The sequence below is a fragment of the Episyrphus balteatus genome, chromosome 4 (assembly GCF_945859705.1).
Source record: "Episyrphus balteatus chromosome 4, idEpiBalt1.1, whole genome shotgun sequence".
Taxonomy (NCBI): Eukaryota; Metazoa; Arthropoda; class Insecta; order Diptera; family Syrphidae; genus Episyrphus; species Episyrphus balteatus.
Genome location: NC_079137.1, coordinates 34,997,084 through 35,009,134, shown reverse-complemented (window position 1 = coordinate 35,009,134; position 12,051 = coordinate 34,997,084). Strand labels below are relative to the sequence as shown.

The following is a 12,051-nucleotide window of genomic DNA, read 5'->3' as shown; positions in this document are numbered from 1 at the left end:
GTCAGTCGAGTCGTGTGAACGTAAGCCGCACGCGACTAAAGTGACAATCCCCATACTAGAGTCCTAGTCGACTTAAGCCGTGAGACATATCATGTGGTTAAAATCGACTCGTGAAAAGTCGGGATAGGTATACCTACTTATACCTTTTGAATCTAATATATTTTCTAATAACTTATCGTTAATAAAAATTATCTGTGAACCATCAAGTTGCTAAAATTTTTTTGTTGAGATATCACTACAATATTTATTATAGTTATTTCAAAACTTTTAGTTTACATTTATAAAATGACATGATAGGACACCAGATTATATCCGATTAGTCTCTAGTAAGTTACCTGCACAAATTTCTAACCAAACTTAAAAATAGCTTATGATATTGAAAAAGCATCGGAAAAGGGCCCAAGAATTATTTTGCCTAGAGGCCCATGACATGGTTAATCCGGCACTGGTGATAGGTCTCCGCCCGCGTATATTTTAAAACCTCATTTTTGTAACACCGTGTAATTGGTGCGAAAAACAAACCAACTTGTTTTTCAAAAAATTATTTAAATGCTAGTTTAAAAAAAACTCTCTATAGATTTTGAATTTTTTTCTATAAAAATGCTTCTTTATACCTAAATGAAATTAAACTGCACACTTTTTTTTGCGCAATTTGTTTAAATAGTTATTTTTCTTTTCATTTATAGAACAAATTTTATGTTTTTAAATTTAACTTATTTTCATATAAATTTAAAAAAAATTTTAAAATTTTAGCAATTTGAATTCTAAGAGTATGCTTGTACATCCCAGTCGTGCATTTTTGTTTACAAATACGAAGTAATTCAAAATGGCGTATGGCGATTTTTAATTATTTGTTTTCTATTACAATTGATCTTAATCACTTCCTGTCCTAACGGGAAGTAACGAGTCCCCTTATAAAAATTTGTATTATTGTTTCGACATAACTTATGCCAATAGATTTTTTTTTTTAAATCTTATTCAAATCTTTCTGTATACAAGAACACATACATAATGTTACTTAATGATACATTAAAAAGTATTGTACCTACATGCTAAAATGAAAGATTTATTATACTAAAAGCAATATTTACCACAAGAACAAGTACCTACTTAATTTTTACTCTTGACTTTTTTCTATAATCAGCCAAATAATTAAACTAAACTTAACTTGGTAACTCAATCTTTTGTTTTGTAATTAAAACCTACCTGTTTTAAGGACAAAAGTAGCTTCAAGATATGAATTTATTTATTCCTTACTGTCTACGTTTACGAAAAACGATAATAACGGTTTTCCTATCCGGAAGGATATTTTTTTCTTTTTTAACCAAAAAATTTGAAAATAATCAACCCCATCTCAGGTAAACTATTATAAAAGAGACTTTAGCTCTATTAGTTTTGAAATTTATTTTGTTTTTCAGTATATCTTTTGTACTCTACATGCAAACATGTAAATTGTGAATATAACACACATATATCTGTCTGTTAAATTGGAATGCCTCAGGTGTGTAGATGTTCATTATAATTTAGGTATATGTTATTCAAGGAAACGATGACTCCAAAAACCGACAAGTTCTTGGCAAATAGAATGAAAAAGAATTTTTCGACAAAAAGCTTTGCAATCAATTTTACCATAAGGTCTACAAAATATAGCAAGGTACCTTTACCTACCTAAAACTGTGTTCAAGTTACTGCATTATATTGTTTTTCATTTTTAGACAGAAGCGAGCTTAAAAAGTTAGAAGAAGAAAATGCAAATGGATGCAGGGTGCAGTATCATCCGGATCTATGAAGAATATTCACATTTTGGTTTTGCCTTTTCATATACTTACAGGAGTACAGATACCTACTTGATTACTGGGTAGTAATCGTTTAATTTAAAAGGGTGCATCCTCCCTTGAGAAATAATTTTCAATTTTTATTGGGATTTATTTGACTTTTCTTCATAACAGGATTTTTAGTCCAATTAAATTGATATCCAGGTGGTCTGGTCTCTAGTTAGCTTATTTTTGTTACCTGGTTGAGGCTTTACCTACTGCTGTCAGGAAATACAATTGAAGACTTATTGAACTGTTAAATATGCTCCTCTAGGATCAACAAACCCCAAGTATTCCAGCGATTTTTGCCTAGAGCTTTACTATTAGTGAGATGTAGATAATCTGCAAAAAAAAAAACAACAAAAAACAGGTAGAGGAAACCCGTGGTGTTGATTTTGTTATTTTTTAAAATTTCGATTTTACCACACAGTTTCTATATGAGATTTAATACCGTTTACTGAAAATTACCTATTAAATTATTTTGTTGCAGAAAAAAAACATTTATAAACACTTTTTCTGATAAATTTTAAAATAAAAAAAAAATCATGTGTGCAATCCACATGTTGTAGAAGTGAATCCTTAAAACAATTTTTTTCTCTTGCAAAAAAAAAATCGAAAAATTTAAATTTTTTTACTTGCTCTATAGGGCAAGTATTGGTTTCGTGTCGAAAAAAAAAATTGAGGTTTTAATCAAAACCAACATTACGATGATGAAGAATTCCGAAAAAGTGGGTCCCGCAATTCCGTCCGTGCGTCTGTGCGTCCATCTGTACACATTTCCACAGCCTAAACGGGTGGATGGATTTTCTTCAAATTTGGTATAGATGATTTTTATGGAATTCTGAAAGTTGTTTTTTTTTTGTTTTTTTTTATATCTCGTTTAGAACGTATAGCTCCCATACAAAAAAATACGATTTTAAGAATTTCTCGAAAACGGCTCCAACGATTTTGATTAAAATTTGTATACGTAATATTTAAAGCAGTGGCAATAAAACTGCATTTTTATTTTTCTCAAAAAAGTCAAATAACAAAAAAAAAAATGTTTTCATTTAACAAAATTTTGCCCTAAATTTCGACTCTTCCCCAATAGGTATCAATTTTTTAAAAATTTAGATCCAGCTTTTAAAATCTACAAGTAGACTAACATAAAAGTGCTTTGAACTGCAAGAGCAAGTACGTGCGACCCCAGTCGTGCATTTTATTTTTATTCTATCACCTTTAAATCCATGTTTTTTATATAACAACCTATAATAAATTTTACATGGGAACCCGTCAAAAGTGTGCAAACAAAAAGTGTTCACGACTTTTAGTATTAGGTAGGAAAGTATGAACAGATAAAAGTATTCAAGGAAAAAAGTATGCGCAACAAAAGTTCGAAAAATGGAAAACTATTATTTTGACTGGGTTTTGATCTGGCAATAGTTACAAAGAGAAATGAGAATTTGCGAACACAAATGTGGCGATGGACAATTCTGATTGGTCAAAAAAGAATAAATAGACGAATTTATTGTTAGATAGGGCTGGGGTCTCAGAAAAAAAGAGAGTATATTCATAAGGATAGGAGTAGGAGGTCTAAATTTAATTTTCAGTCTCGCAGCTGCGATGAGCGAGGCAAGGTTAAGAGTGCGCTCGATTATTTTTTTTTAATTAGGGAGAGTGGAGTATTTGTATGGAAGGTGGACGAACCGCGGCCAATATATTGTTATTTATTAAGTTAGTTAAGTTAAAATGCAATTTTATATTTATGTATTTTGTATATGTAGGTATGTAGGTACGTTGAATCACAAGGTATGTAATGTATGTTCTAAAAAGATAGTGCATGTAGGTCGGGTTGGGACAAGAAAAAATTCGTAGAGGAGAGGGAGAGTTCTATTCCCTTATACTTTTCAAAAACATGGCTTAGCTTGGAAAAAAACATTATTAAAAATCAACGGTTATACTCACAACGACGTGCTATCACTTCTTGTAAAGATAATAAATTTTTAATTCATTTTGTTATTAAATAAAACTGTTTTCAGGAATGATTTTTGAAAAAAACAAAAAAAAAAAAGTTTTCCAAGTTATAACATAAAAAAAGAACAAAGTTCTATGTAAGTTCTAATTTTGTTTTCAAAATAGAAAACCGAATCCAAAAATGTTTTGTCTTATTCGAAAAAGATAAAAACAAAACTAGTTTTTTTGTAAGAAAATCTTTTATTTTTGGTGTATCTATCTGCATGGTTGATACCAATTAGCGATTTAAGAAAAAACTTAATTTGGTATAGGGTGTTTTCATAAACGTCTGCCTAACTTGGCCTGCGTTAGTCGTGTTCATAAAGTAAGATCTGCTATCGAACTAACTTAGTCCAACTGCAGTACTGCTGTTCATGAACGTCATTTATGTCGTCAACGTCCGTCGGGCATATTGCGCAGCCAAAATTGTATGGCTGCAGATCTCCCCAAGAAGTTTATTTTGCTCTTGATTCCATGTTTTTATTGTTAAAAAATGTAAATAGGTATCTATTGTAAAAAAAAATTGAAAGGCAAACATATACCTATTAGAGTGGTGCAAAAAATGTTACTTTTTTCATTATATATTTTTTATTTTGTTTTGCTGAATTGTTACTTTTTTCATTTTTCGAAGAATTTAAATTTTAATGAAACAGAAAATTTCTAAATTCTGTTTTTTGATACAATGAGTTTAAATTAATTTTTTTTGTATTAGGGTGGCTCTAAAAAATGTTATCTTCTACAGTTGCTCGTGGAATACGAAAAAATTCAACGTGGATATTATTTTGACCAAATTATCGAAGAAAAAAAATTTTGCATTGGGATTTCCTGGCGAAAAGTTATTCACATTCTGCAATCTCCTTGTATTTTCAACATTTTTCAGGTAATTTGTCAGGCATTCGACGGCTCTTCACTCACTTAAATTTTGGTGCCGAACAAGAAACCAGTTAAGCGGAAAATCTAAATTCCCTTCGGGTGAAACTCAATTTTAAATTCCGGGTGAACAAAAATATTCCGGGCGGAAAACATTTCACGTGAAACTCACAATAGGGCAAAGTATATTTTACATTTACTCTTGGAATTCAACCAAAACCGATTTAATTATTAAATTAAAATATTGCTATAGCAAACAAACAAACTTTCTGTGCACTAAAACTAATTTTTTTTTTTTCAAACTCAAAACAAAATTTTTTTTGAACACCCAAATTAAAATTATTTTTTTCCATTCAATAATTTGTTTCAAACCATTGTTTTTTTTATTCCGCTAATAAAAGTAGAAGAAAATATGTATTTTTAATTAAAGGAGTGAATATTGACAAATAACCAAACTGCGGGTTGAATTAGAATTTCCAATTAAATTTTGCGAGCAATGTCAATGTGTAAATCAAGCCAATAAACGCAAAAACCTGAACAATAACCTTTTTATTCAATATAATGCATTTTTTAAGAGATCGCCACAAAATCCTCATGTTGTATAATAGGTTTTAATACAAATTTAAATTTATTTAAACTTCGCTTAGTTTTTGAGTTACTAAAAAAGGCTATTAAAAAGTTGGATGTTTATATATAGTACGTGTCATTTTGTGTTGCAGCTCTTTTGTAAAATGGAAATCTAAAATCGCCGGAATTCCTTCGATTATAAAACGATTAATTTAATTTAATTTTATCTAATTTAACATTCAATTCTCACCTAGCATAGAAACTAAATCCAGTTTACTAAAAATTATTTCGTTCCCACGGAGCGAGAACTAACTCTAACTCTCTAAGTGGAATTAGTTCCCTGCTACGCCAAAGGGATTAATAACTCCAACCCTTGAATCATTTCCAGTTCCAAACTTTAATTTTTTTTGTCGATTCAATAATTTTTTTTATTTTTAAAACAGAAACCAGACTTTATATTGGAGAGGATTAGGTTCATATTCCTTACCAACTAATAGCCTGTTGCTTTGAACTCCTGTGTTGAGCTTGGAACCTTTTGGGACTTTATGGCTAAAAGCGCAATTCGCCGACAGAAGCTTGCAGAAAATATTTTTTCAAATACCTACCGTGAACTGGTATTCTTTGCAGGTTATTGTTAATGTACTCATGAAGTTAAATTTTTCCTTTCCTCTTTCAATACGTTTGGACCTCTCTATAGTCTCAATGGCGAGTCGTTTTTTTTTTTCGTTTTGATTTCACGGTGCTCTTATTGCAATCATTCTTGCGTTGTCAATTTTCAATTATTATCCTTTCCAATTTGATTTTAGGCATGTACTTGAACTAGAATATAATATTTTTAATTAATATACATATTAAAACAATATTTTAATATTTCCAAATCCAACGATATATTTTTCAAGAAAATCGGTTGAAAATTGGCTAAGAAATGAATTTTTAACGACTTCCCACAGGCAGAAACACGAAAATTTCATTTTTAACGAGCTTTTTCACAGAGCTTTTAAAAGAAAGCTCTTTCAAGTTCTAAAAGTTCGGTTGACTGTTAAATAACAGATTGACAGAATTGACAGCATTGACAGCCAGACCATAGATTGGGAGCTTTCGAGGGAGCTTCGAAGGGAGAGCTTTTCAATTTAGTTTTGGAAACAAATGTGGATGGTAGGGTGCGTTCTAAAAGTTCGGTTGACTGTTAAATAACAGATTGACAGAATTTAGACGGAATTGACAGGCAGACCATAGATTGGTAAATTTTTGACAATTAAATGTCACATTTGACAAATTCAAGACAAAAATAACAGACCAGCTTCACAAATCGGAAAATATACCTTTAATGACCTCAGAACACAGTGAATGACACCGCGGGAAAACCGTGGAACACGGCGTAAGACCGCGGAATTAACCGTGGACCACCGCGAATGATCGCGGAAAAAACCGTGGAACACCGTGACTGACCGCGAAAAAACCACAGAACACCGCGAACGATCACGGAAAAAACCGTGGAACACCGTGACTGACCGCGAAAAAACCACAGAACATCGCGAACGATCGCGGGAAAAACCGTGGACCACCGCAAATGACCACGGCAAAAACTGTGGAACACCGTGAATGACCAAGGTAAAAACCGCGAAAAAAAACGCGGACCACCGGGAATGACCAGAGAAAAAACCGCGAAAAAAACCGCGGAACATCTTAATCGTCCGGAGAAAAAACCGCGAACCCGCGGTTTTTTTCGCGGTTTTTACCGCGTTTTTTCGCGATGTTCCGCGGTTTTTCCGCGGTCAGTCACGGTGTTCCACGGTTTTTTCCGCGATCATTCGCGGTGGTCCACGGTTAATTCCGCGGTCTTACGCCGTGTTCCACGGTTTTCCCGCGGTGTCATTCACTGTGTTCTGAGGTCATTAAAGGTATATTTTCCGATTTGTGAAGCTGGTCTGTTATTTTTGTCTTGAATTTGTCAAATGTGACATTTAATTGTCAAAAATTTACCAATCTATGGTCTGCCTGTCAATTCCGTCTAAATTCTGTCAATCTGTTATTTAACAGTCAACCGAACTTTTAGAACGCACCCTACCATCCACATTTGTTTCCAAAACTAAATTGAAAAGCTCTCCCTTCGAAGCTCCCTCGAAAGCTCCCAATCTATGGTCTGGCTGTCAATGCTGTCAATTCTGTCAATCTGTTATTTAACAGTCAACCGAACTTTTAGAACTTGAAAGAGCTTTCTTTTAAAAGCTCCCTCCCCCTCTCCAAAACAAAAATTTTCAAATTGTACCCAATTTTACACTTCACACATTTTACAATTCACAGATTTTTTTTCGAGCCCGGACGAATCAGAGTCAGAATTGACGCTCCACCTGATAGGGGTCTGTTGGGCAGTTAGATAAATCTCATCTGTTTAGGGAAATGAAATTACGTTGATTATATCTGTTATGAGTATGTTAGAAAGTAACAGACGGGTAGGAAATGTCCGGAGATTAGTATATTTGGTATTAATGAGTATTGGTAAAATTAAATGGTGAGATTTAGATAACTGCGATCCCATTTTTCTCCAAATCTGCATAGCTGAAGACTACTTGTTCAAATCTCAGGCTGAAAAGAATATTTTTTTTTAATTTGACTTTATTTTAGAATATTTTTTTCTGTATGCTGTCAATTTTTGCAATGTTTTTTTGTTTTTCAATTTGAGCCAAAATTTATGAATATGGTGTTATGGTATGGAAAATTTTTAAAATGTGTATGAGAAGCAAAAAACGTTAAATATGAAATTTTCGTGTTTCTGCCTGTGGGAAGTCGTTAAAAATTCATTTCTTAGCCAATTTTCAACCGATTTTCTTGAAAAATATATCGTTGGATTTGGAAATATTAAAATATTGTTTTAATATGTATATTAATTAAAAATATTATATTCTAGTTCAAGTACATGCCTAAAATCAAATTGGAAAGGATAATAATTGAAAATTGACAACGCAAGAATGATTGCAATAAGAGCACCGTGAAATCAAAACGAAAAAAAAAACGACTCGCCATTGAGACTATAGAGAGGTCCAAACGTATTGAAAGAGGAAAGGAAAAATTTAACTTCATGAGTACATTAACAATAACCTGCAAAGAATACCAGTTCACGGTAGGTATTTGAAAAAATATTTTCTGCAAGCTTCTGACGGCGAATTGCGCTTTTAGCCATAAAGTCCCAAAAGGTTCCAAGCTCAACACAGGAGTTCAAAGCAACAGGCTATTAGTTGGTAAGGAATATGAACCTAATCCTCTCTAATATAAAGTCTGGTTTCTGTTTTAAAAATAAAAAAAATTATTGAATCGACAAAAAAAATTAAAGTTTGGAACTGGAAATGATTCAAGGGTTGGAGTTATTAATCCCTTTGGCGTAGCAGGGAACTAATTCCACTTAGAGAGTTAGAGTTAGTTCTCGCTCCGTGGGAACGAAATAATTTTTAGTAAACTGGATTTAGTTTCTATGCTAGGTGAGAATTGAATGTTAAATTAGATAAAATTAAATTAAATTAATCGTTTTATAATCGAAGGAATTCCGGCGATTTTAGATTTCCATTTTACAAAAGAGCTGCAACACAAAATGACACGTACTATATATAAACATCCAACTTTTTAATAGCCTTTTTTAGTAACTCAAAAACTAAGCGAAGTTTAAATAAATTTAAATTTGTATTAAAACCTATTATACAACATGAGGATTTTGTGGCGATCTCTTAAAAAATGCATTATATTGAATAAAAAGGTTATTGTTCAGGTTTTTGCGTTTATTGGCTTGATTTACACATTGACATTGCTCGCAAAATTTAATTGGAAATTCTAATTCAACCCGCAGTTTGGTTATTTGTCAATATTCACTCCTTTAATTAAAAATACATATTTTCTTCTACTTTTATTAGCGGAATAAAAAAAACAATGGTTTGAAACAAATTATTGAATGGAAAAAAATAATTTTAATTTGGGTGTTCAAAAAAATTTTGTTTTGAGTTTGAAAAAAAAAAATTAGTTTTAGTGCACAGAAAGTTTGTTTGTTTGCTATAGCAATATTTTAATTTAATAATTAAATCGGTTTTGGTTGAATTCCAAGAGTAAATGTAAAATATACTTTGCCCTATTGTGAGTTTCACGTGAAATGTTTTCCGCCCGGAATATTTTTGTTCGCCCGGAATTTAAAATTGAGTTTCACCCGAAGGGAATTTAGATTTTCCGCTTAACTGGTTTCTTGTTCGGCACCAAAATTTAAGTGAGTGAAGAGCCGTCGAATGCCTGACAAATTACCTGAAAAATGTTGAAAATACAAGGAGATTGCAGAATGTGAATAACTTTTCGCCAGGAAATCCCAATGCAAAATTTTTTTTCTTCGATAATTTGGTCAAAATAATATCCACGTTGAATTTTTTCATATTCCACGAGCAACTGTAGAAGATAACATTTTTTAGAGCCACCCTAATACAAAAAAAATTAATTTAAACTCATTGTATCAAAAAACAGAATTTAGAAATTTTCTGTTTCATTAAAATTTAAATTCTTCGAAAAATGAAAAAAGTAACATTTTTTGCACCACTCTAATAGGTATATGTTTGCCTTTCAATTTTTTTTTACAATAGATATTTACATTTTTTAACAATAAAAACATCGAATCAAGAGCAAAATAAACTTCTTGGGGAGATCTGCAGCCATACAATTTTGGCTGCGCAATATGCCCGACGGACGTTGACGACATAAATGACGTTCATGAACAGCAGTACTGCAGTTGGACTAAGTTAGTTCGATAGCAGATCTTACTTTATGAACACGACTAACGCAGGCCAAGTTAGGCAGACGTTTATGAAAACACCCTATACCAAATTAAGTATTTTCTTAAATCGCTAATTGGTATCAACCATGCAGATAGATACACCAAAAATAAAAGATTTTCTTACAAAAAAACTAGTTTTGTTTTTATCTTTTTCGAATAAGACAAAACATTTTTGGATTCGGTTTTCTATTTTGAAAACAAAATTAGAACTTACATAGAACTTTGTTCTTTTTTTATGTTATAACTTGGAAAACTTTTTTTTTTTTGTTTTTTCAAAAATCATTCCTGAAAACAGTTTTATTTAATAACAAAATGAATTAAAAATTTATTATCTTTACAAGAAGTGATAGCACGTCGTTGTGAGTATAACCGTTGATTTTTAATAATGTTTTTTTCCAAGCTAAGCCATGTTTTTGAAAAGTATAAGGGAATAGAACTCTCCCTCTCCTCTACGAATTTTTTCTTGTCCCAACCCGACCTACATGCACTATCTTTTTAGAACATACATTACATACCTTGTGATTCAACGTACCTACATACCTACATATACAAAATACATAAATATAAAATTGCATTTTAACTTAACTAACTTAATAAATAACAATATATTGGCCGCGGGACGTCCACCTTCCATACAAATACTCCACTCTCCCTAATTAAAAAAAAAATAATCGAGCGCACTCTTAACCTTGCCTCGCTCATCGCAGCTGCGAGACTGAAAATTAAATTTAGACCTCCTACTCCTATCCTTATGAATATCTATATACTCTCTTTTTTCTGAGACCCCAGCCCTATCTAACAATAAATTCGTCTATTTATTCTTTTTTGACCAATCAGAATTGTCCATCGCCACATTTGTGTTCGCAAATTCTCATTTCTCTTTGTAACTATTGCCAGATCAAAACCCAGTCAAAATAATAGTTTTCCATTTTTCGAACTTTTGTCGCGCATACTTTTTTCCTTGAATACTTTTATCTGTTCATACTTTCCTACCTAATACCAAAAGTCGTGAATACTTTTTGTTTTCACACTTTTGTTACGGATTCATTTTACATCATCTGAAAGCTTATTGTTTCAGCTCAAAATATTTATACAAACCATGTCTATAAAACATCTACGAGAAGAGCTAGAATTTTTTGAACAGAATCACTTAAAAAAAAAAATAAAACAATCTTTTTTTTCTTCTATTTTTTTTAAGTGACAACCTATGATTAATTTTATATATATTTCAAACTGAGAAGAGTTATTGAACTGTTGAATATGTTCCTCTAGGATTAAAAAAAAACTATAAGTATTCCAGGGATACTTTTTTCACCAGCACTCCCTCTTAGGTAGATGTAGATAATCTGCTTATTTGGTCCAGTAACCGTTGTCATGAAGGAAAACGGTGTGTTAGATTTTTGGAATATTAAAAAAATTAGTTTTTAATATTTTGATTTTACTACCAGAAAAAATAAAATGCACGACTGGGTCGCACGCACTTGCTCTTAGAGTTAAAGTTGCTTAAATTTTTAAGACTTTTTATACCTATAGAAATTTGGAAAATGTAGGTAACTTACCTACTACATATATAGGTACATAAGTACAAAAAAAAAAATTCGTTAAAAAAAAATAACATAAAATCTGAAATCAAATTGCCCTCCAAAACAAGTATGTAGGTAGTTTTTATTGATATATTAAGATGCATTTTTAGAAAAAAAATTTCAAAATCGTTGGAGCCGTTTTTTAAAAAACTAATTTTTTATAAATAACTTTTTGGAAAAAAAGTTTTAAAATAAAATTTATATGCCATTTTATAGAAATCACTTATCAACATCTTAAAACAAAATTTCAAACAAATTCAATGTAACGTTTTCGAAAATTTGATTTTTCAAAAAAAAATTTAAAATTTTTATAAAAATCCAAAAATTATTTTTTTGGAAATCTGGTTTTTGGTTTATATTTAAATTCTATAAATGCTTCTTTACAAAATGTTCCGTTGAAATCGAATAAGCAGTTTCGGAGATA

The 12,051-nt window shown here is 31.3% G+C and overlaps 2 long non-coding RNA genes across 4 annotated transcripts; one reads left to right on the top strand and one right to left on the bottom strand.

Annotated features, from left to right (window-relative positions):
- Positions 1-5,070: 5,070 nt before the first annotated feature.
- On the bottom strand, positions 5,071-6,067 carry LOC129920204 (uncharacterized). Its single transcript, XR_008773206.1, has 3 exons — positions 5,849-6,067; positions 5,494-5,792; positions 5,071-5,433 (listed from the first exon to the last, which is right to left on the bottom strand). It is a non-coding gene; the product is annotated as an uncharacterized LOC129920204 (long non-coding RNA).
- Positions 6,068-7,543: 1,476 nt separating this feature from the next.
- On the top strand, positions 7,544-9,142 carry LOC129919693 (uncharacterized). 3 transcript variants are annotated; one of them, XR_008773105.1, is made up of 5 exons: positions 7,546-7,952; positions 8,152-8,364; positions 8,421-8,482; positions 8,575-8,719; positions 8,780-9,142. It is a non-coding gene; the product is annotated as an uncharacterized LOC129919693 (long non-coding RNA). The 3 variants fall into 3 exon arrangements; XR_008773104.1 differs by having other exon boundaries at positions 7,544-7,952; positions 8,421-8,719; XR_008773106.1 differs by lacking the exon at positions 7,546-7,952 and adding an exon at positions 7,978-8,022 and having other exon boundaries at positions 8,421-8,719.
- The last annotated feature ends 2,909 nt before the right edge of the window (positions 9,143-12,051 follow it).